The 21,583-nt window shown below is 35.2% G+C and overlaps 1 pseudogene; it reads left to right on the top strand.

Annotated features, from left to right (window-relative positions):
* The first annotated feature begins 3,752 nt into the window (after nt 1-3,752).
* Nucleotides 3,753-21,246, top strand: LOC131874240 (clathrin heavy chain 1-like; annotated as a pseudogene).
* Nucleotides 21,247-21,583: the final 337 nt, after the last annotated feature.

A 21,583-nucleotide genomic window follows, 5' to 3' on the forward strand; every position in this document is an offset into this window, starting at 1 on the left:
AAAAATTAATAAAGAGATTTTTGCTTTGGTATGCACGACCCCTCAGACTGATGAGATAAAATATAAGTTGAATCAATTGATGCAAGCAGTAGAAAACATGTGAGTAAGAAGTAATGAAAGCTTTAATTATAACAAAAGTTCAATAATGGTTTATATTTTATACTCTTTTATGTCACTAACTAAAATATGTACATGTTGTTTTTATGGAATTTAATGTGTGATCATCAACCTGGTGGACATGATCAGGGTATTGTGGGTAGTGCAGGTGATGACCATGTTTTATACATTAAAACTACTCCTTCTTTGGATTTGTGAACTTGTTTTTTTAATGCTAGTGTTATTTACACAGGTCTTTCCCTGACTATACTATTGCTCTCTCTTTATAATGAATAATAATAAGTTTTGTGTGTATATATGGTTGTAATAATAGTTTATTAAACTGTTAATAAAGTATTTAGTTGCACAATTAGAAGTTCTCATTTGATCTGATCTGATCACTTGTATTTTAATTTACTATTATTAAATTATATTTCAAAGTAGGGACATTACAAAGACCAATAAGACAACGTGAAGTTTGACAACATGAGATAGCACATTAAAGCAATATAAATAAATAGATTTCATGGACTATCTTTTGTAAGGACTATACTAGTTTATCACTTGCACTGCCCTCTTGTCACAAATTTGCATACCTTTGTCCTGCATCAAAACCTACCTTCCTTGTTCTCCTTCATATTATTGTATCATTAAGATTAGTATCGAACACTTAATAAAGGTTCATATTTCTTTACAACTCTTAATAAAGGTTCATCCTTGTTTACAATTCTTGTAGTTTTCATATATTTAATGTATTGTTCGTCAGGTGTTGCCAATGTTCCTGTGGAAAGGCCGCCTCATTCAAGGTTATTGCCGACTGCAATATCGGTAATAGACAACATGTAGACATCCTCTACTGCTCGTCATGTTGACCTGCCCACTGTTGGTAGATCCCTCTTTTGCTCTCTCTTTTTTTATGTGTTTATTTCCCTTGACGTGTTCTTTCTTGGGGGCATTTCATACTGGATTCATTTTCTACAGCAGGAGATGCACATGAGGAAGCACTAGAGGCAAATACTAGTGATACCATACTATCATTTCCTAGATCTTCCTGTATTGCTAGTACGGGATCATTGCAGGCCACATTGGTGGTGAGCGATGAAGAATTGATTCCCTTGAAGATACAGAAGGTTCCATGTACTTTAAAATTATTATTATATATAGTGTAATTGTAATTTACTTACTGATCACTCATTTTTGACTAATTATCCCATGATTTTTTTGCAGGAAATGATTTTTTTTTTAAAATATTAATGACATTGCATTGCAGATGTTTGGGCCCACCATACGTAAAAGGTGGAACATCATATGTGAACTAACCCTAATCCACTATTTTTATTTTACATCATTTCTAGAATAGTTTTCCTTTGATCCATTTCTTGAACTATATTAAAGGTAGCTTCAGTTAATTTCTGAATCTAATAGGTTTGTTTTTTCGTAAAAGGTAGAATGACCAAGAAAACAAGTTAAAAGATGAACTCACAAACCGTATGGTTGAGTTGTTCGGAAATGACACATTCGACAAAACCAAGCTCCTTGAAAAAGTTGGCGCATATCTAAAGTATGTGAGGGACTAGTACAGGGCACATTTAGAGAAGAAAGTAAAGTATGAGCATCCCCCCATGATTCCAAAGAGGGAGTGGAAGGACCTGATTTTGGATGCGAAGGAGAGAATTGAAAGGAAAAAAGGAAATCCACCACTAGATGCCAGAAGAAGGTATGTGATACTATTAAGAGTGTAATTATGTACTAATTACTCTTTATATTTATATAATCTAACATATTTCAAACTTTTCATAGACTGAGTGACACATCAAAGGCAATCAAGGCAAGATAGGAAAAGCACGGGCAACACAAACTCGGCTCTGGTGGTTATATGAAACTTACCACATGAATTGTAAGAATCAGTAAATGAAATATCGCATCAAAATATTTATAAATTGCAAACAATTTTTTTTTATCAAACAATACAAGCAAAATTCATGATACTAAACAAAAATGCAGGGCTCTAAATTCAATAGAGCACCCATAGAAGATGACAAGAGAATTTCCTACTAGCCAGGCTATACAGTCGTGGCTGAACGGCTATGAGAATTAAGTGGCCAAACACGAGATTCCGGTGCATCCGTCACACAGGTAAATAAGCTATATGAAAATAATTTCAAATTGAATACCTTACCAATAATCTATTTTATGTTAAGTTCCAACATAAAGTGAATTTATTTGTTTTAATCATTCAAGCAATTATAACAATGTGCATGACATTGGAATGTAGCCTAATAATCGTGGAATACAACCTCCACATGAAGGTTCGGATGTGCATCCCAGTAGTGGAGGAATTCATTTGCTATTCAATTTTTTTTATGTAATTATTAATACAAACAAACATCTTAAATTTTTATTGGCATAGAAATTAATGTAACCTGTTTTGTTAATATTTTAGAGCATGTAGTTGGTGGTGACCAAGTGGAGCATGATCCAGGTAGACAACATCAGGAACGTGATGTTCCCCAATCAGGTAAAGAGGACCACTGTTATTCATTTAAACATTTTTAATTGAAATTGGTGTATTGATTAATGTAACTTTTCGTATTTCAACTCCAGAGGATCTAGAGGGTGTTCAACATGTTGAGATTGAGGCTAGACAAAATGATTTCAAAGATGATGTGGCCCCATCAGGTAAAGAGGGACATGGTTATGTTCTTTAAATTAATGAAATACTTGTAACAAAAATAAAAAATGATTTGAATTTAACCCATTTCTTTGTTATTGAAGAGGGTCCTCCTTTGCATCGGTGTCCTCATCCTCAGAAGAGGACTAGGCATACATCAAGATCACGAGTAGAGGGAAGAACAACTGAAGAGGGGGGAAGTGATGAAGAAAATGATGTTCCACTTAGACTTTTCATAGATTCAAAAAAAAATGATTGTAATCTACATTATTTGATAATGACTTATTTTTATGTGTTAATGAATGTAATTATGTGCTAATGAATGTTCATGAATGATATGTGTTAATTAATATTGATGAATGTTGCATGTTAATGAGTGTTAATGAATGTAATGTGTTATTTAACGTTATGTGATAATCAATGAATGTTATATTTAATTAATGGATGAAATAATGAATGAATATTAGATGTTAACAAGGAATTTAGAGTGATGTTAGGGGGGAGGGGCCAAATGAGCTTCCACCTTCACGTGGTTGGCACTGTCAAGTAGAGAATATTAAACTATTCTCGAAACCAAGCAAAGCTTAATAAGATAACACACTTTTCAATATTTCATTATGTTGCACAGTTAATCTTATTGAATAATGTATATTGAATCTTAATTGTAGGGTCCAACAGAACCAACATGAACAACAAAACCACAAGTAAGTGGTTTGTTTTTAAAGTTTTTTTTTTCATGATAATCTGGGAAGGTTCATCTGCAGTGTTATGTGTAAATGTGAAGGTGATAAATTTATATTTTTTGTGATTCTGACATTTATTTTTTGTTCTAGGTGGATGACTTGGATGAGGTCAGTGATTAATATCAAAATAGGGGTCACTTTAATGAACTCATATCCATGTTTGTGATGAGCAGCGGCACTAGAAGGAACTTACATATTTATATATTCAAGATGATGAATATGATAATGTTGCCACAACTATCATGAACCATTCTCCAGAGGCATGGGATCATATGCAATTCAAAGATGTTGTAGTTAAAGTGGCCAAGGTTGAATTGTACTACAAAATTGTGCACTTTTATTTGCAAGAACACCCAGATCTTATTAATGACCTCTTGAATGTCGTTGCCCTTAGGATAGACCACACACTAGTGGTTGACATCATGCGTAAGGTGTGGCTCTAAACTCTCTTTTTTTGTTACTATTTTTAGGATTATCGAGATGTCTTTCACTTGGGTATTATGTTTTTCTAGATGTTCTCTTTAGCAGCTATTTGGTTTGGAAAAATTTTATGACTATCTTTTGTTATGTTGTATTTGTTATCCATGTTGGACATCTCCATCTTGTGAAGTCGTACATGGTTGCAGTACAGAGAAACAGTGTATTTTTTGTTAATGAGGCTTTGAATAAAATTTATGTAGAAGAGGAAGATTATGATAGGCTTTGAGAATCTATAGATATGCACGATAACTTTGCTTAGATAGGGCTTGCTCAGAGGGTGAGAGGAAATTCTCTATTGGTTTTTTCATTTAAGTTAAAGTGAGATGTAATTTAGCATTTGAATAGTTTTCTAATGATCTTCAATTTCAATTAGGTTGAGAAATATGAACTTCTTGAATTCTATTTAAAGGCTTTTTTATAGAAAATTTTCAAGGAGGCAAATGATTCTTGAATTCTGTTTGGTTATATTTATTGCTTGCTAAAAATTATGAAATACTTACTTATAAATGTTTATGAAGTTGTGCCTATATAAATCAAAAGTATGATTCCTTGATGAAGATTGCTTCTTAAAATACTTGATTTAATTATATCAAATCAACAACAGACTAGTGCCTTCATCCCTTACTGATTTCATACTATTTCAAATTGAAAGATCCTACGTATAACCATGGAGAAAATTTTAATAACTTGTTCTCAAAACAAGACCATCACATCAAAAGCATCTATATGGATTGTAACTGAAATATAAAATGCAGTTAGTCTTGTTGAATTTCAACTCTGCTCTGAAAGACCAATAAGACAATTTGAAACTTGCCAACCAACCTTTCAAACTGATGCTCAAACTAGAAATTAGTCTCAATCACAATAGCATAAGATAGCACATTTATGTAATCTGATAAAATAGATTTATCACATGGAACTAATCAATCAATTGAAAAGCATATACCATTGATAATGAAGAAAACTTGAAATTTATATTGAAAATAGATAATCAAACCAGTTGATTTCAATATGTATCATCCATCAACTTTGATATTTCCAGAAAACAAACTGCATAAGTATTGTATAAAATTGTATTGATAAGATCATAAAACTTGAGGTTTCTCCCCCATTTGTTCTATAAGATCCTCCATTTATAGATGATGATTCAGTTTGAAAGTGAAAGGGCATACCCTTTCATTAAAACTAAAACTAACAAAAACTAACTAAAAGCTAACTTCCTAAAAACTATCTTTACAATATGAACATATTATAAAAACATAGAAAAACATGACTCTAGGCTCCAACTTAGACATCAAGTCTAGTCTCCCAGCATCTTGCCACAGTTCTGGATATGCTCCAAGTACTTCTCTGACTTATATGTGTCTGCATCGTGGATGATATCCCTAACAATGACTTCTAGCTTGACAAAGTTTTCCATTTGTTTCACAGTTTCTTTCAATTCAATTCCATCAATTTGGGAAATATCAAGGGTGGCATTGAGAAGACTACGACATTCTGAGACCCATACACCTTTATCCTTTATCTCACCCTTCTGATCAGTTAACTGTGGGAAACCATGATGAACAGTGTCTTTGCATTCATCATATTCAAATTGTAATTGTTCATCAAATTTATTGTGTTTAGCCAGCAACCTCTTTATTTTTTCAATTTCTTATGTTTTTGCTTTGGCTATTACTTTATCATGCAACCTTGTTCCCAATCTATTTGAAATTCTATTGTGTGAAACTGCATTGTCCATGTTCTTTTGAAACACTATCCAGAATTCTTTCAAAAATCCTTGTAAAACCTCAAATCTTTTAGTTAGTAATACACCAGCAGTATCTGCCCTCACACTTTGCATCTGTTTTAATATCCTTTTATTTTCTTGTTGCAACTCCTCACATTTTTTCTTCCATTGAGAGTTATCAAGAGTAATAACCATTGGCACATGTTGCCCACTTCTCCTTAGCATTTATTCATACAATGCCTTGTACTGGTTCCTCTCCCTCACTACTCTGACCATATGTGCTTTATTGAATTTTGAAATATCCACTCCAATATCAGCACAAACAATTGGATCAATTTCACCAACTTTAAGTTTCATCATATGGCCAAAGGCCTTGTCAACAGCAATGATATTTGGTCTCTTGTGGGGAGGGTATAGAGCCCATAACCTCAAAGATTCCTCATCCTGATCAAATCTTGAACCAATAAATACCTCATTTACACCCTGTATATCCAATTTTAATTCCTTGTTTTCTGAATGCAATAAACTGTCAAAGATAAAAGAAGCACTAAGGTCCCATCCGGGAAACAAAGTCACCCCAGCCTCTATAAGCAGTTGTCTCCCCTTTTGAGGGGTCATTATGGTTATCTCTGTATCAATTTCCTCTTTTAATTTCTTTAACAATTTAGCCTCATTATCAAGCATTATGTTGGGAATAGAGTCCCTCAATTTCTTCCTTTTAAAATTGTACAAGAATGTTTTCAATTCTTTGGAATGAATAAAAACATCATCAGCAACAAAAGCAGAAAACTCCTCTAACCGAGAGTCAGCATGAACTTCTAATGTTGTCTCTATTTGTCCCTACATGGTTGGCTCTTCTTCCTTCTCTGGCACTTTCCACCTAGAGACAATTGCATTCTCATCAAATTCACTTTCTGCCTCCTCCTCCTCGGTTTCAATTTCATCGAGTCTCCATCTCTTTTCTGCCAGTTCATTATTCAATTGATCAATTACCTCTTTGGCCTCTACATCCTCCATGTTCATGAAGATATCTTCAGCCTCAATACTAACGTGCAGATAACCTCCCAAGTTCTGGCTCTTCTTGCAAGACTGAATGTATCCTTCAGGATCATAGTTTTTCTTGGCATAATGCTCATACAAATTGTATTTTTCTATCAGCTTATTATCAATTATTTCATAAGCTTTGGTTGACACTATGGTGAAATCACCAAAACTTAGTGTCCCAGGTAGGAAGGCTTGCTTACGCATATCTACAAAATGTTTAGCATTGGACACACTTAATTGCCTCACAATCTCTAGATAAGCTATTATGTTTGGTACTAGTTTTGGCAGCATGTAGGGGCTCCCCTCAAATCCATATACTCTAAAACATGTAAAATCCTTATTCACAAACCAATCCCCCCAGTTATAATCAACAATGTGTCTTTCATCATAATCCTTGGGTCTTAGGAACCTCTTGATCTCGTCAGAGATAGACCCTTCACATGAAATCCCATACATTCGATACAATGGCATCACGATAAGTTCTTCAAACTTAATATAGTTGGATCTCATATATCAAGAATCCCAAAGAGATGTCCACCATTGGACGGGCTGCTCTTCACCTTCCTTGTTCTTGGTATTTAATTTTAGGCCCTCAAACCAAAAACCCTTTACATATCCATAAAATAACACTAGATGCATCAATTGTGAATAAAATTTGAAATCGGGATGAGTATCATCCCTAAGGTTAAAAAAACCTTCGTGCAACCTCTCCACCAAATATGTTGTATAGTGAAAAGGCCTAGGTTCATACATTTGCATATCAAAGGCTAACACCAATGGCCCAATGCTTGCCAGATTAGGCACCTCCACCCCTCCTACTTGCCCACACGACATGTATGTGTACTACAAGTAGTGTCTGAACAAATCAATGTTGAATGGTGGACCATCTTCCTTTGTTAATTTTCCTACCTGCCTCTTGTGAATGGCAAATTTCTAGTCGATATATGTAGTGTCCATTCTGAGGTATTCTTCCTCCAACTCCCCATAGGACAAGGGCTTATCAGTAGTGGGGTCTAAATTGGAAACCTCATTTATGGTACCCGCAAAAAATCTAATAAATGCTTCCCCATTTGGGAGCTGAATGAACCTCTTCACCGAATTATAATTCCTCACCAAAACCTCTAGCAATCTTATGTTTACAAAAACATTGGGGACTGTTAGCTTACCTAAATTTGTCATCCAAGGATTGTAGAGTGGCATCTCCTTACTCCTTCTCAAATAGTGGAACATAAATAGTTCATGTCCCCTTACCTTGGTCCAGACATCTCCAACCTCTCTGCACTTGTCTTCTAATTGGTCTCTCCCCCGCAAGTGCTTCTTCGACCTTTTGGATTTTCTGTCGGGTGCCTGCATTTGGTCTATCATGTCTTGGTTTAACTTCCTGACTGGAGGCACCTCTTTATATTTTCCTTTCTTTGCCTTAGAGTCGGGGCTCTTGGCCGCCCTCTTATTTCTTGTTGAACTCGAAGCTTCCATTTATGCAATTACAATCATATGCTTTGTTTTTCAAAGGTGCAATGTGTTATATCTATGTATTCTTCTTTCACCAATGCAGTATTTAGACAAGGCAATTTCTAGTTCCGTCGTATTATTTTGCAATAATGAACTTCTCATAAAATCTTCCTCATGTGAACCATAGTCGATGCATCTACTGCAAGTATTAAATAGAAGACTTTTAAAAAATTTGGTTTTGAATTCTGATATGACAACGGCTCGTCAGCATATGTCTCCCCGATGAATATTTCCCTTTTGGCGCTCTCTAAACAGTCCTTTATCTGCTTTGACATCTTACTTTCTCTTATTGGGATACCCTAAGTCGATGACTCCTTTTCCTCCTCATCGGTATATCTCAAACCGATATTCTCTTCGGGCGTCGAGTGAGCTCATTTAGCGTTATCGTGATATGCATTGCTTCCCCGATGGGCTTCACCATTGGCATAGATCTTCCCAATGCAACCAGCTTCATCACCATGAGTCTTCTCGATAATATCTTCACTCTGCTCAATTAGCCTTCTCCTTCATCAGGTATCAGGATAATTTGAAATGAAACATATCGATAAGAAAAGTTTTTTGATAGAGTATGTTTCATCAATATATATTTCACCGATGATTTCTTTGGGCATTGGGGTGGCTCAAAGTAACACATACCAATCACTTTGGCTATACCGATGCAACTGGATTCATTGCCATGAGTCTTCCCGATAGTGTCTTTGCTCCACTCAATCAGTTTGCTCCTTCATCAGGTATCGGGGTAATCCAAAATGAAACATATTGATAAGCAAAGTCTTCCCAATAGAGTATGTTCCATCGATATATGTTTCACCGATGATTTCTTCAGGCATTAAGGTGGCTCAAAGTAACACATACCGATCACTTTGGCTATATCGATGCAAGCAGCTTCATCACCATGAGTCTTCCCAATAGTGTCTTCACTCCGCTCAATCAGTCTGCTCCTTCATCAGGTATCGGGGTAATCTGAAATGAAACATATCGATAAGCAAAGTCTTCCAGATAGAGTATGTTCCATCGATATATATATTTCATCGATGATTTCTTCGAGCATCGGGGTGGCTCAAAGTAACACATACCAATCACTTTGGCTATACCAATGGACTCTTCTTTTCATCACTCTTATCGGTATAAGTCTTACTGATACCCTCATCAGCTATCGGCAAGACAATTCTCCACTATTGCCGCTAGTGTTTACTATGTCGATGGGTCCTATCGATATAGTTTTTGTCGATGCATCAATTATCCTCAACTTTGCTCCTTGATTGGTATAAATTATGCCGATAAGTACAACTCCAGCTTGCTACGCTCTCTCATCGGTATATGGTATCTCGATGCCTCCTCACCTCAATCGGGTGATCATGAACTTGCAGAGGAATTGTTGGTATATTTTATGGAACAGGTATACAATTGGTAAAACATATAATTGGTTGTTCTCTTTCACAGGTTAAAGTATATTTTGAATTTTTATTTTGGATTGGAGCATTGAAATGGGGCTTACTTTTGCAATTTGGAACTGCAGGGCAAGAAATAATGCTTTGCTTCATGCTTGTTCATATGTTATGACTTGATCAGACCAGATGTGGCTTTGGAACTTGCTTGGATGAATAATATGATTAACTTTGTATTTTCATACCTACTTTAGGTTCTTGATATACTCTGATGATTTTGTGAATATTTTAAGTTTCTCTTTAATAAACATTTTAAATCTTCTGCACAATTAAATAGCTAATATTCAAAGAATTTATTTTTCAAATTTCATTCAATAATACATGACAAAAGTTGATGAGCTTGTTAAGGACAAGTTAGAGGTTGTCCAAGAAGAGAAATACAAGGAGAAAGAAGAGAAAGATCTTGTTGCTCAACAGGTATGCATTTTGCTTAATTGAGCCTCAAGGAGCACTTGTTCTACTCTACTGGCAGTTTTTAAAAATTCAAATAAATATGTGCCTATTTTGTTTATAGAATATAGCATTTTAAGAGCATAATTAAGGAAATTATAGAAAATAGCGTGCACATTTTTAAGAGAATAATTAAGGAAATTATAGAAAAATTATGTGCTAACATATTGCACTGTCTAAAAAGGATAATCTTTACAAGGATGCAATGGAAACTAGTTCTCAATCGGGTGATCATGAACATGCAGAGGAATTGCTAGTGTATTTTGTGGAACAGGTATTTTGTGGAACAAGTTAGAGTTTGTCCAAGAAGAGAAATCCAAGGAGAAAGAAGAGAAAGATCTTGATGCTCCACAGGTATGCATTTTACTTAATTGAGCCCCAAGGAGCACTTGTTCTACTCTACTGACGGTTTTTAAAAATTTAAATAAATATGTACATATTTTGTTTACAGAATATAGAATTTTAAGAGCATAATTAAGGAAATTATAGAAAATAGCATGCATATTTTTAAGAGCATAATTAAGGAAATTATAGAAAAATTATGTGTTAACTGTTAGGAACCGGGAAGGACAACTGAGAGGGGGGGTGAATCAATTGTTAATAAATTACAACCCAAAACAAATTATTCCAACTTAAAACTCAGTGTCGGTAAGTCAAACTTAATGTCAGTAAAACAGATTAACAATTATATTAATACCGATATAACTTAATGCATGAAATAGAAAGAGAAACAGCATCCACGACACATGACATAGAGATTTTGACGTGGAAACCTTGGAAGGGAAAAAACCATGGTGGGAAACCTTACCCACAATCAGATGATACTACTATAGATAGTAAGTGAATACAATAATGGGGTCTACACATGCCGAAAGGCCAGCCGCCTAGAGCTCACTGCTCAATCACAAAATAGGAGTCACACTGACTACAATTGGATGGTTAAATCCAATAACAATATAGTGCTTCAAAATAGCATCTGCAATGCTGGATTCAGTACCGGTTTAAGCTCTGACCATGAGTGCCAAACACCTTTATAACCTTTCCTTCAACCTTCAGATAATATCTACATGATTCGCATAAGGATCTGCTTATTTTCGCTCTTCACAATGATCTTCAATATTCGCACATTCACTCATAATATGATCTTCAATAAGATCTTACAATTATTTATACAAAACCTAAGACCTTATCATAAGGTCGGCTCACTAAAGATATTACATTTAAATCAATTACAAATAAGTCTTGATGTGATACAATATGTTGGCTCAATAAATTTACACATTATCCAATCAATAAACCATTTCCAAAACGTGTCGTGCTGATCTGGAACATGATATCTTGTACCGGTCCATAACCTAGACTTATATGTCGGTAAAGGCAAATATGTGAACCCAATTAGTCCAATAAGCAAAACACCAATCCAAACATCCAATCCATGTCAAATGATCTCCAGATGATAACAAGTCATCATCAACTTCCTAAGCTAGTGGTGAAACATATACCGGTGACTATGCATAAGCTAATATCCATGTCGGGACCACAATGTGTCGGTTCAACAATAAACCAATATAACCAGAGTGTCAAATCAACAATGTAGACCTCCAGAAGGATAAGTGTTGACATCAATAATAAAACCAATGCAACACATGACGAAGTCATCCATAACACCAATAATCTCCCCCTTTGGCATTGATGGCAACACTAGATGGAAAAACATCTAAGTGCCAAAAACAGAATGCCAAATACCAACAATCTCCCAAAATAGATCAATACAAAGTTTTGTGCCAAAACAGAAATCATATAGCCAAAACCAAATACATCTCTCCCCAAAGTACAATGTTTTTCCATAGATATCTCTCCCCCTTTGACATCAAATGCCAAAGTAGTTAAGAATCAAAACATAACATACAGCTAACTACTCCCCCTAAGCAGTGGCTCTCCTTCATCAAAGCCGGAAAAAGATTTTATGTTAGTCCCTATCAGTTTGATGCCAATCTTCATCATTCAAGTCTCTGTTGATGGGGAAATTACCCCAAACTTCTTTCTGAGATATTCAACTATTTCCTTAGGCAAAGGCTTTATAAAAATATCTGCAATTTGCTCTTTAGTATTCACATAAACCAATCTTACTTCATTTTCTTCAACATTCTCTTTCAAAAAATTGTACTTAATAGAAACGTGCTTTGTTTTAGAGTGAAATACCGGATTCTTTGATATATCAATTGTTGTTGAATTATCACAATGAATAATTATCGGTTCTTTGCATTTTACCTTGACATCCTTCAACATTTTCCTGATCCATAATACCTAAGTGCAATTAGTTGTTGTTGCAACATATTATGCTTCAGTTGTAGATAATGATGTACAAGTCTGCTTCTTGCTTACCCATGAAATTAATCTTCTGCCAAGAAAGAATGCACTGCCAATGATACTCTTTATGTCATCCACATCTCCTGCCCAATTTGCATTTGTATATGCACATAACTCAAAATTTTCATCCTTAGGATACCATAAACCAAGATTTGTTGTGCCTTGTAGGTACCGGAAAATCCTTTTTACTGCACTTTCATGATTTTCTTTAGGATTTATTTTAAATCTTGATACAATACACACAGCATTCATTATATCAAGTCCGGTTTGTGCTAAATAAAGTAATCCTCCAATTATAGATTTGTATCTTGTCGGATTTATAAGAGTTGAATCATCCTTTAATGTCAATTTATCTATTGTAGTCATAGGAGTGCTTACCGGTTTTGAGTTTTCCATTCCAAATTTATTCAAAAGTTCCTTCAAATATTTTGTTTGACATATGAATATACATTTATCTGTTTGAGAAATCTGCAAACCTAGAAAAAAAATTATCTCTCCAATCATAGACATTTCAAATTCTTTTTGCATCTTGTTAGCAAAGTATTTACATAACTCTTCTTCACCTCCAAAAATGATATCATCCATAAATACTTCAATAACCAAAATTTCATCATTGGTAACTTTGTAATACAAATTACTGTCAGCATTACCTTTTGTGTATCCAAGCTTTAAAATATATTTATCCAATCTAGCATACCAAGCTCTAGGAGCTTGCTTCAATCCATATAAAGCTTTCCTTAACCTGCAAACCATATCCTTATCATTTGTTAATGAAAATCCATCATGTTGTTCAATGTAAACTTCCTCTTTTAGATCTCCATTCAAAAATGCACATTTTATTTCCATCTGATAAACTTTATAGTTCTTGTGAGCTGCAAATGCAAGAAATAGTCTTACTACTTCAATTCTGGCTACCAGTGCAAAGGTTTCATTATAATCAATTCCTTCTTTCTGTGAATAACCTTTAAAAACTAATCTTTATTTGTTTATGATTACTTCACCATCTTCATTAAGTTTATTTCTATATACCCATTTAGTTCCGATTACATTTTTCTCTTTAGGTCGAGGAAGTAATGTCCAAGTATTATTCTTTTTCAATCTATTCTAATTCTTCTTCCATTTCTTTTATCCAATGTTTATCCTGACATGCTTCAACAAGTGATGCTGGTTCAACTTGAGAAATTAAACATACCTCTTCATTTGACAATCTTCCTCTAGTCATAACACCTTGATTTTTATTTCCAATTATCTAATTTTTTGAATGATTCAATCTTACATACCTGGGTTTATTATGGTTTCCACTTACAGGTTGGTGTTTTTCAGTCACAGTTGAGTTCTCTGATGATGTCGGTGTGACTGGTTCTTCATTTTGTTTCGGTGCAATCTATGTCGGTTAATTTATAATCATTTCTACTGTCGATTCTACAGATCTTGAATCTCCTCTAAAATGTTCATCTATCTTCACATGAGTACTCTCAATGATTTTCTGCAATCTTTTATTATAACATCTATATGCCTTGCTTCTAGTTGAATAACCAAGAAATATTCCTTCATCACTTCTAGGATCAAATTTGTCAATAGACTCATTTCTCCTAATATAGCATTTGCTTCCAAATATTCTGAAATATTTAAGAGTAGGAGTATGACTAAACCATAGTTCATAAGGGGTCTTACCGGTTTCACCTTTGATGTGAACTCTATTGAAAGTATAAATCGTTGTATTCACTGCTTCTCTCCAGTACACATGAGGTAGATTATATTCCATCATCATGGTTCTTGTTGCATCCAGTATAGTTTTTTTCTTCCTTTCCACAACTCCATTATGTTGGGGTGTCCAAGGTGTTGATAGTTGTCTTTTGATTCCATTCTCCTCACATAATGCATTGAATTCCCTAGATGTAAATTCTCCTCCTTGATCAGATCTCAAACATTTGATTTTCTTGTCGGTTTCATTCTCTACCATTGCCTTGTATATCTTGAATCTTCCAAAATCTTCTGATTTCTCCCTAAGAAAAGTATCCCAACATATTCTAGAATAATCATCAATTATTAGCATAAAGTATCTATCTCCTTGAAGACTTCTTGTTCTTGTTGAAGCAAATAAATCAGTATGAATTAAATCAAGAATATTATTGGATTTCTCATAAATGCTCTTAATTGTTTTTCTAACTTGCTTTCCCATTTGACATTCCTTACATACCGGATTATGAGGTTTCACAATCTTAGGTAAATCCCTTACTGCCTTAGTTGAACTAATCTTTACAATGTAATCAAAATTCACATGATAGAGTCTTTTATACCATAACCAACTTTCATCAATGTGTGCAATCAAACATGTCTTATCACTGGTATTCAAATGAAAGATATTACCTTTAGTCTGATTACTGGTTGCAATCTCTAATCCAGTTCTATTCATGATTTTGCATTTTACATTCTTGAATTGTAATTGAAATCCTTTTTCCACTAACTAACCAACACTCAAAAGATTATGCTTTAAACCTCCAACATAATAAACATTGTTAGTATTATGCTTACCATCCAAAGATATAATGCCTCTTCCTTTGATTAAACAAGCTTTGTCATCTCCAAATCTTACTAGACCTCCATGAATTTCCTATAAAGATAAGAATCTGTTTTTATCACCAGTCATATGATGCAAGCATCCACTATCAATGATCCATTCATCCTTTTCTTCATTTTTTGTTGCTAATGCCTGCTACCGGTTTCATAATAGGTGTCGTTGGATCTTCTTTTATTGTAACAAATGCCCATCCACTATCTGTTGGATCTTCATCTGAATCATCTGTAACACCTTCATTTGCATAGTAACATGACTTATCTTTGTTTTTCTTAAATCTGTATCTTTGATATTCAGGGTTAGGCTTATATGTCAATTTTGCTTCCTCTCTTAGTCTTGCATGTCTATAAGGACACCTGGATGCCATATGACCAACTTTATTACAATTAAAACATTTTAAAGGTGCTTTACCTTCATACTTACTTCATGTTGGACTTTTAGGCATCTTCCGTGCGAATAGTGCTTCAAGTTCTTCAAGTTCTTTTGCATAAAGTGCTTTCCAATCAGATTTGTCAGATGATGATGATGATGATGCTGATGATGATGCTTTGAAATTTATATCATTTTTTACTGTAGCAACAGGACCAAACTCTTCAAGCTCAAATGTTGAAAGTTTTCCAACCAAAGTATCTCTAGAAACTGATGTATTAGGAATTGTTCTCAACTCATTAATAGTTGTCACTTTCATTTTGTAAGCTAGTGGAAAAGCTCTTAAAACTTTAGAAACAATTTCATCTTCACTTAAGGATCCTCCACAACATTGTATTCCTAAAACAATTTCATTAACTCTTTCCATAAATGCAGAAATTCTTTCATCCTCTTCCATTTTTAAATTTTCATACCTGACCCAGTAACATTCCAATTTTGCAATTTTGACAGTGGTATCTCCTTCATTCAATGTTTCCAGTTTATCCCAAATAGCTTTTGCAGTAGATCTGTCTAATAATCCCATGATTTTTTGATCTGATAATGCGCTCAGAAGTGCTTCTCTTGCTTTGCAATCATTCTCCAAGTCTTTAGCCAATGTCGGTGGATGAGGGTTATTCGGAATAGGACCAACATAGCCATTCTTTGTAACATTGCATATATCTCTTCCAATGCAGTTCAGATATGTTTCCATTCTGATCTTTCATATACCATAGTTAGTTCCATCAAGTTTAGGATTGGCCTTCCTGAAAATATTTGCTGCCATAGGATCTCCTCAAGTTGTTAGGCTTCTGCAAAAAGAGGACTAAGCACTGATACCAATTGTTAGGAATCGGTAAGGACAACTGAGAGGGGGGTGAATCAGTTGTCAATAAATTACAACCCAAAACAAATTATTCCAACTTAAAACTCAGTGTCGGTAAAACAAACTTAATGCCAGTAAAACAGATTAACAATTATATTAATACCAGTATAACTTAATGCATGAAACAGAAAGAGAAAAACATCCACAACACATGACACAAAGATTTTGACGTGGAAACCTTGTAAGGGGAAAAACCATGGTGGGAAACCTTACCACAATCATATGATACTATTTCAAATAGTAAGTGAATACAATAATGGGGTCTGAACATGCAGAAAGGCCAACCGCCTAGAGCTCACTGCTCAATCACAAAATAGGAGTCACACTGACTATAATTGGATGCTTAAATCCAATAACAATGTACTACTCCAAAATAGCATCTGCAATGCTGGATTCAGTATCATTTTAAGCTCTAACCATGAGTGCCAAACACCTTCATAACCTTTCCTTCAACCTTCAGATAATATATGTGTGATTCGCACAAGGATCTGCTTATTTTCACTCTTCACAATGATCTTCAATATTCACACATTCACTCATAATATGATCTTCAAAAAGATCTTACAATTATTTATACAAAACCTACGACCTTATCATAAGGTCGGCTCACTAAACATATTACATTTAAATCAATTACAAATAAGTCTTGATGTGATACAATATGTCGGCTCAATACATTTACACATTATCCAATCAATAAACCATTTCCAAAACGTGTCGTGCTGATTTGGAACATGATATCTTGTACCGGTCCATAACCTAGACTTATCTGTCGGTAAAGGCAAATATGTGAACATGATTAGTCCAATAAGCAAAACACCACTTCCAAACATCCAATCCATGTCAAATGATCTCCAGATGATAACAAGACATCATCAACTTCTTGAGCTTTTGGTGACTATGCATAAGCCAATATCCATGTCGGGACCAAAACGTGTCGGTTCAACAATAAACCAATATAACCAAAGTGTCAAATCAACAATGTAGACCTCCAGAAGGATAAGTGTTGACATCAATGACAAAACCAATGCAACACATGAAGAAGTCATCCATAATACCTGTTACCTATTTTTGCTACAAGCTCAATATGCCTCAGAAGGAGAAACAATTGCTAAGTATGAAAAAAATACATGTTATTGTCTAACTTGTTTGCTTCATGTGCAGATACAGGAAAGGTAAAATATAGCATGTGGGTTAAAATGTGGCTCCCATGAGGGTTGAGCCCAACATGCTGATGGAGATGAATGTTGCAAAGATAGATAGATCACATAAATGTTCATGCTCCATTGCAAAATTCATTTTTGAATTTGGAGAGGCTCAGAAACATTGAGGTAAAAGCAAGCCGCAGGGGTCGCGTGACAAAGGAAAGGCCCAAGAAGGACCATTTATCCCACATTGGCCATGCAGAGGAACTTTATCGCATTTATATGCAAGGCCACATATATCCTTAGTGTCAAAGCTTACAGGATTTTGACAAGGAGCAGTTCAGTGTTGGTAGGCCTCCCGTGTACGCGCGCATCTCAAAGCAGCCAAATTTTGCAGTGAAAGGGCAAGTTAACAGGTGAGTAGGTTGCAAAGGATTTGATGGCCATCACTGTACCGCTATGCAAAAGTACTCGACTGTTAATCTTCATGACTTAGTGACTGGTGAGGTGGCATCCATGTGGAAGTTGAGGTGGCGCACGGGTGGATCATGTGGCAAAATTGAAATTGAAACGTGGTGACACTGTGGCATAAGAGAGAGCCATTTAGAGAGACTAAATATCGAGCAGATTTAGGAAAGATCAACGGTGATCAAAAAATATCTGACGGTTGTTGCTATGTCATGATGGGAAGATAATCGCCAAATACTCCCCGTGACTTGGTGACAAAGCACGTGCCAAAAAGGGAAAGTTAAAGCTCAAGCGGATTGTTGAGATCCAATGGCAGATCAAGGAAGATCAGACAATGGAGTGACATTTCGAGGCTATCCATGACTGTCATTGTACCACAGTTGTGAAGTGCTTGGAACGAATACCCTCGCGACAAGTGACGGGTCAGGTGGTGCCAAGGTGGACTCTAAGCGTATCACATGGTGACACGCCTTGTGATAGGTGGCATGTCATCAAATTGAATGTTGAAAAAACCTTGGTTGCGATAGATCTCTAAATGGTTTCACCGAATGCATTGGTTTCATCAAAATAATAGGTATCGATGAAACTACAGTTTCGATGAGACAAAAATTGTTCGCCAAGGGAGGTAGTTTGGCCATAAGATTGATGTCGAACAAACCAAAATAAAATGGTGGGCCCAATGGTGCTGAGGTGGTAGATGAGGCTGCGCTCAGGTGGATTAGGTGGCAAACCAGAGATTGACATGTGGCATGGATTCTTAAAGAGGTTAAAGATCGAGCAGTTTGAGGACAAATCAACAATCATCTCTATACCACATGATGAAGATGCTCGCTGGTTATCTCATGCGACTTGGTGACTGGAGAGGTGGAAGTTGAGGTGGTCATCCAGGTGGGCTCAGAACAAATGAGGATGTGCCATGTGGTAGAGAGAAGATGAAGAACCAAGTCAGACCAAGTTCAAATGGTAGTCCAGATGGCAGACAAAGTGGACTCGCGAGCAAATCAGAGGCTGACACGTGGCAAAAGTCTATAGACAAGCGGATGTCTATCTTTTTTAAATCAACTTTGAACTTGAACTTTGAACCGGTTCAAAGTAGTTCAACAGTTCAAAGTGGTTCAATGGTTCAAATTTCATTATCGTCGCTTATTCCCATGGGCCCAGGATGAAGAAAGCAACAGGGGAGATAAAAGCAAAAAGCAATGGTTAAAAGTTGAGCAGGTTCCTGAAGATCTGAGGGCTATTGCTATATCGCAATGAAAAGGTGCATAAAGGTTAATCCTTATGACATAGCGACAAGCCGTCAGTAGTCCCGACGGTTTCTGTTATGTGTTGACAGTTAATGCAGGCGGCTAAATCAAATGGTCAGGTAACCGGTAGCGTCCAGGTGAACTCGGCGAGAAATGACGTGATGTTGTGTTCAGTTTGGCTACTCTTTTTTGTATTTTTGGAAGAGTTTCTCTCTTAGTTAAGCCCCCTGATTTTGAGGAAAAGCTTAGAATTGATGACAATTGATTCATCTTGGAGCCAAAAATTGAATTTTTGTTTTTTTTGCAAGCTTTGGTATAATTGTTTGTTTTTCACTCATTTTTTAGGTGTTCAGGAGTTTTGAACTTGTCTAGCATCAGATATTCAAGCTCTTGTAACTCACTTTTTAGGAGTTTTGGAGTTTTTGTACTTAGAGAGCGTCAGATATTCAGGCTCCTGTAACTCATTTTTAGGGGTTTTTTTTTCAGATTTGTAATGCAAAAAGTTCTTGGTTTTCAATAAAGAAGCTAAGTTCCTCCTTAAATTATTTGGTCTAAGTGTTATGATTGTAAGCATTTTGATAAAAATTGTGTGATTCTTTTATAGAATCCTTCATTTTATCTTAGTTTCTTCAGATGCTTAGGATTGAAGTACATGCTATAGTGCAGGTCTCTGATTGTGTATGTGATCATGTTGCATCAAAATTGTGAGAACATTATTATTCTTCTTTTTGTGAACATCAGTAAGCTATCCTTTCAAGAGAATCGTTTATGAAAACATGTATGTTTGAGTTGTGAGTTTAAGTTGTTTCATTTGTTGGTTATCTTGTGGATTTGTAAGCAGTTTGCGGGTCTTTTATCATTGGTGGATCACCTAGCAGTAGTTAATTTTTAATTTTATGCATATCCTTCTTCCCTTTTCTCAGAAATTTATTTAAGTTTTTTAGGTGATCAAATAGGAAGTTGGTCTATAATCCGGAGGTCTTCTCTCATAATAGGATACCCACAACCTGAAAGCAGTCCAATGTGTCACTGGATTGCAGGAGTTTCAAACTTGCATCGGGTGCAAATCCTAGTGACAACAATACCAACACTAATATATTGCACTATCTAAAAAGGATAATCTATACAAGGATGCAATGGAAACTAGTTCTCAACCGGGTGATCGTGAACTTGTAGAGGAATTATTGGTGGATTTTGTGGAACGGGTATTTTTTGGAACAAGTTAGAGGTTGTCCAAGAAGAGAAATCCAAGGAGAAAGAAGAGAAAGATCTTGTTGCTCAACAGGTATGCATTTTTTTAATTGAGCCTCAAGGAGCATTTGTTCTACTCTACTGACGGTTTTTAAAAATTCAAATAAATATGTGCCTATTTTGTTTACAGAATATACCATTTTAAGAGAATAATTAAGGAAATTATAGAAAATAGCATGCGCATTTTTAAGAGCATAATTAAGGAAATTATAGAAAAATAGCATTTTGCAAGAAATTATAGAAAAAATTTGTGCTAACATATTGTACTATCTAAAAAGGATAATCTTTAAAAGGATGCAATGGAAACTAGTTCTCAATCGAGTGATCGTGAACTTGTAGAGGAATTTCTAGTGTATTTTGTAGAACATATATTTTGTGGAACAAGTTAGAGGTTGTCCAAGGAGGGAAATCCAAGGAGAAAGAAGAGAAAGATCTTGTTGCTCAATAGGTATGCATTTTTCTTAATTGAGCCTCAAGGCTTGGAACTTGCCTAGATGAATAATATGATTGACTTTATGTTTCCATACCTACTTCAAGTTCTTGATATACTCGGATTATTCTTTGAATATTTTAAGTTTCTCTTTAATAAACATTTTAAATCTTCGGCAGAGATAAATATATGCCTATTTTGTTTACAGAATATGTATGCTCAACTTCTTCCCCTTTACTTTGCCAGCACCTCCAATGCCTAGCATCGAAGTGGACATGGGAGTTTTCTTTTAACTAGGTATGATTGGAATGGGAATGCCTCTCATGTCAGCTTATGGTATGCCACCTATGGGTGGCTATTGATGGGATTGAAGAACTTAACGTCGGACACAATTCTTCAATCATACATGGTTTTTGAGGCTGGTCTTTGAGTGGAAAGATTAGATTGTCAAATTATTTTTATTGTCATTTGGTTGGTTGATACAAAATAATGAATCTTTAGTATTATCGTATTGGTCAATCAGTTCAAAAATTTCCATCCACCAAGCATTCGATGCCTGAACCGTCGCATGATTAGACTGTCAAATTGTTTTTATTGTCGTTTGGTTGGCTGATACAGAATAATGAATCT

The sequence above is a fragment of the Cryptomeria japonica genome, chromosome 3 (genome assembly GCF_030272615.1).
Source record: "Cryptomeria japonica chromosome 3, Sugi_1.0, whole genome shotgun sequence".
NCBI classification, from domain to species: Eukaryota; Viridiplantae; Streptophyta; class Pinopsida; order Cupressales; family Cupressaceae; genus Cryptomeria; species Cryptomeria japonica.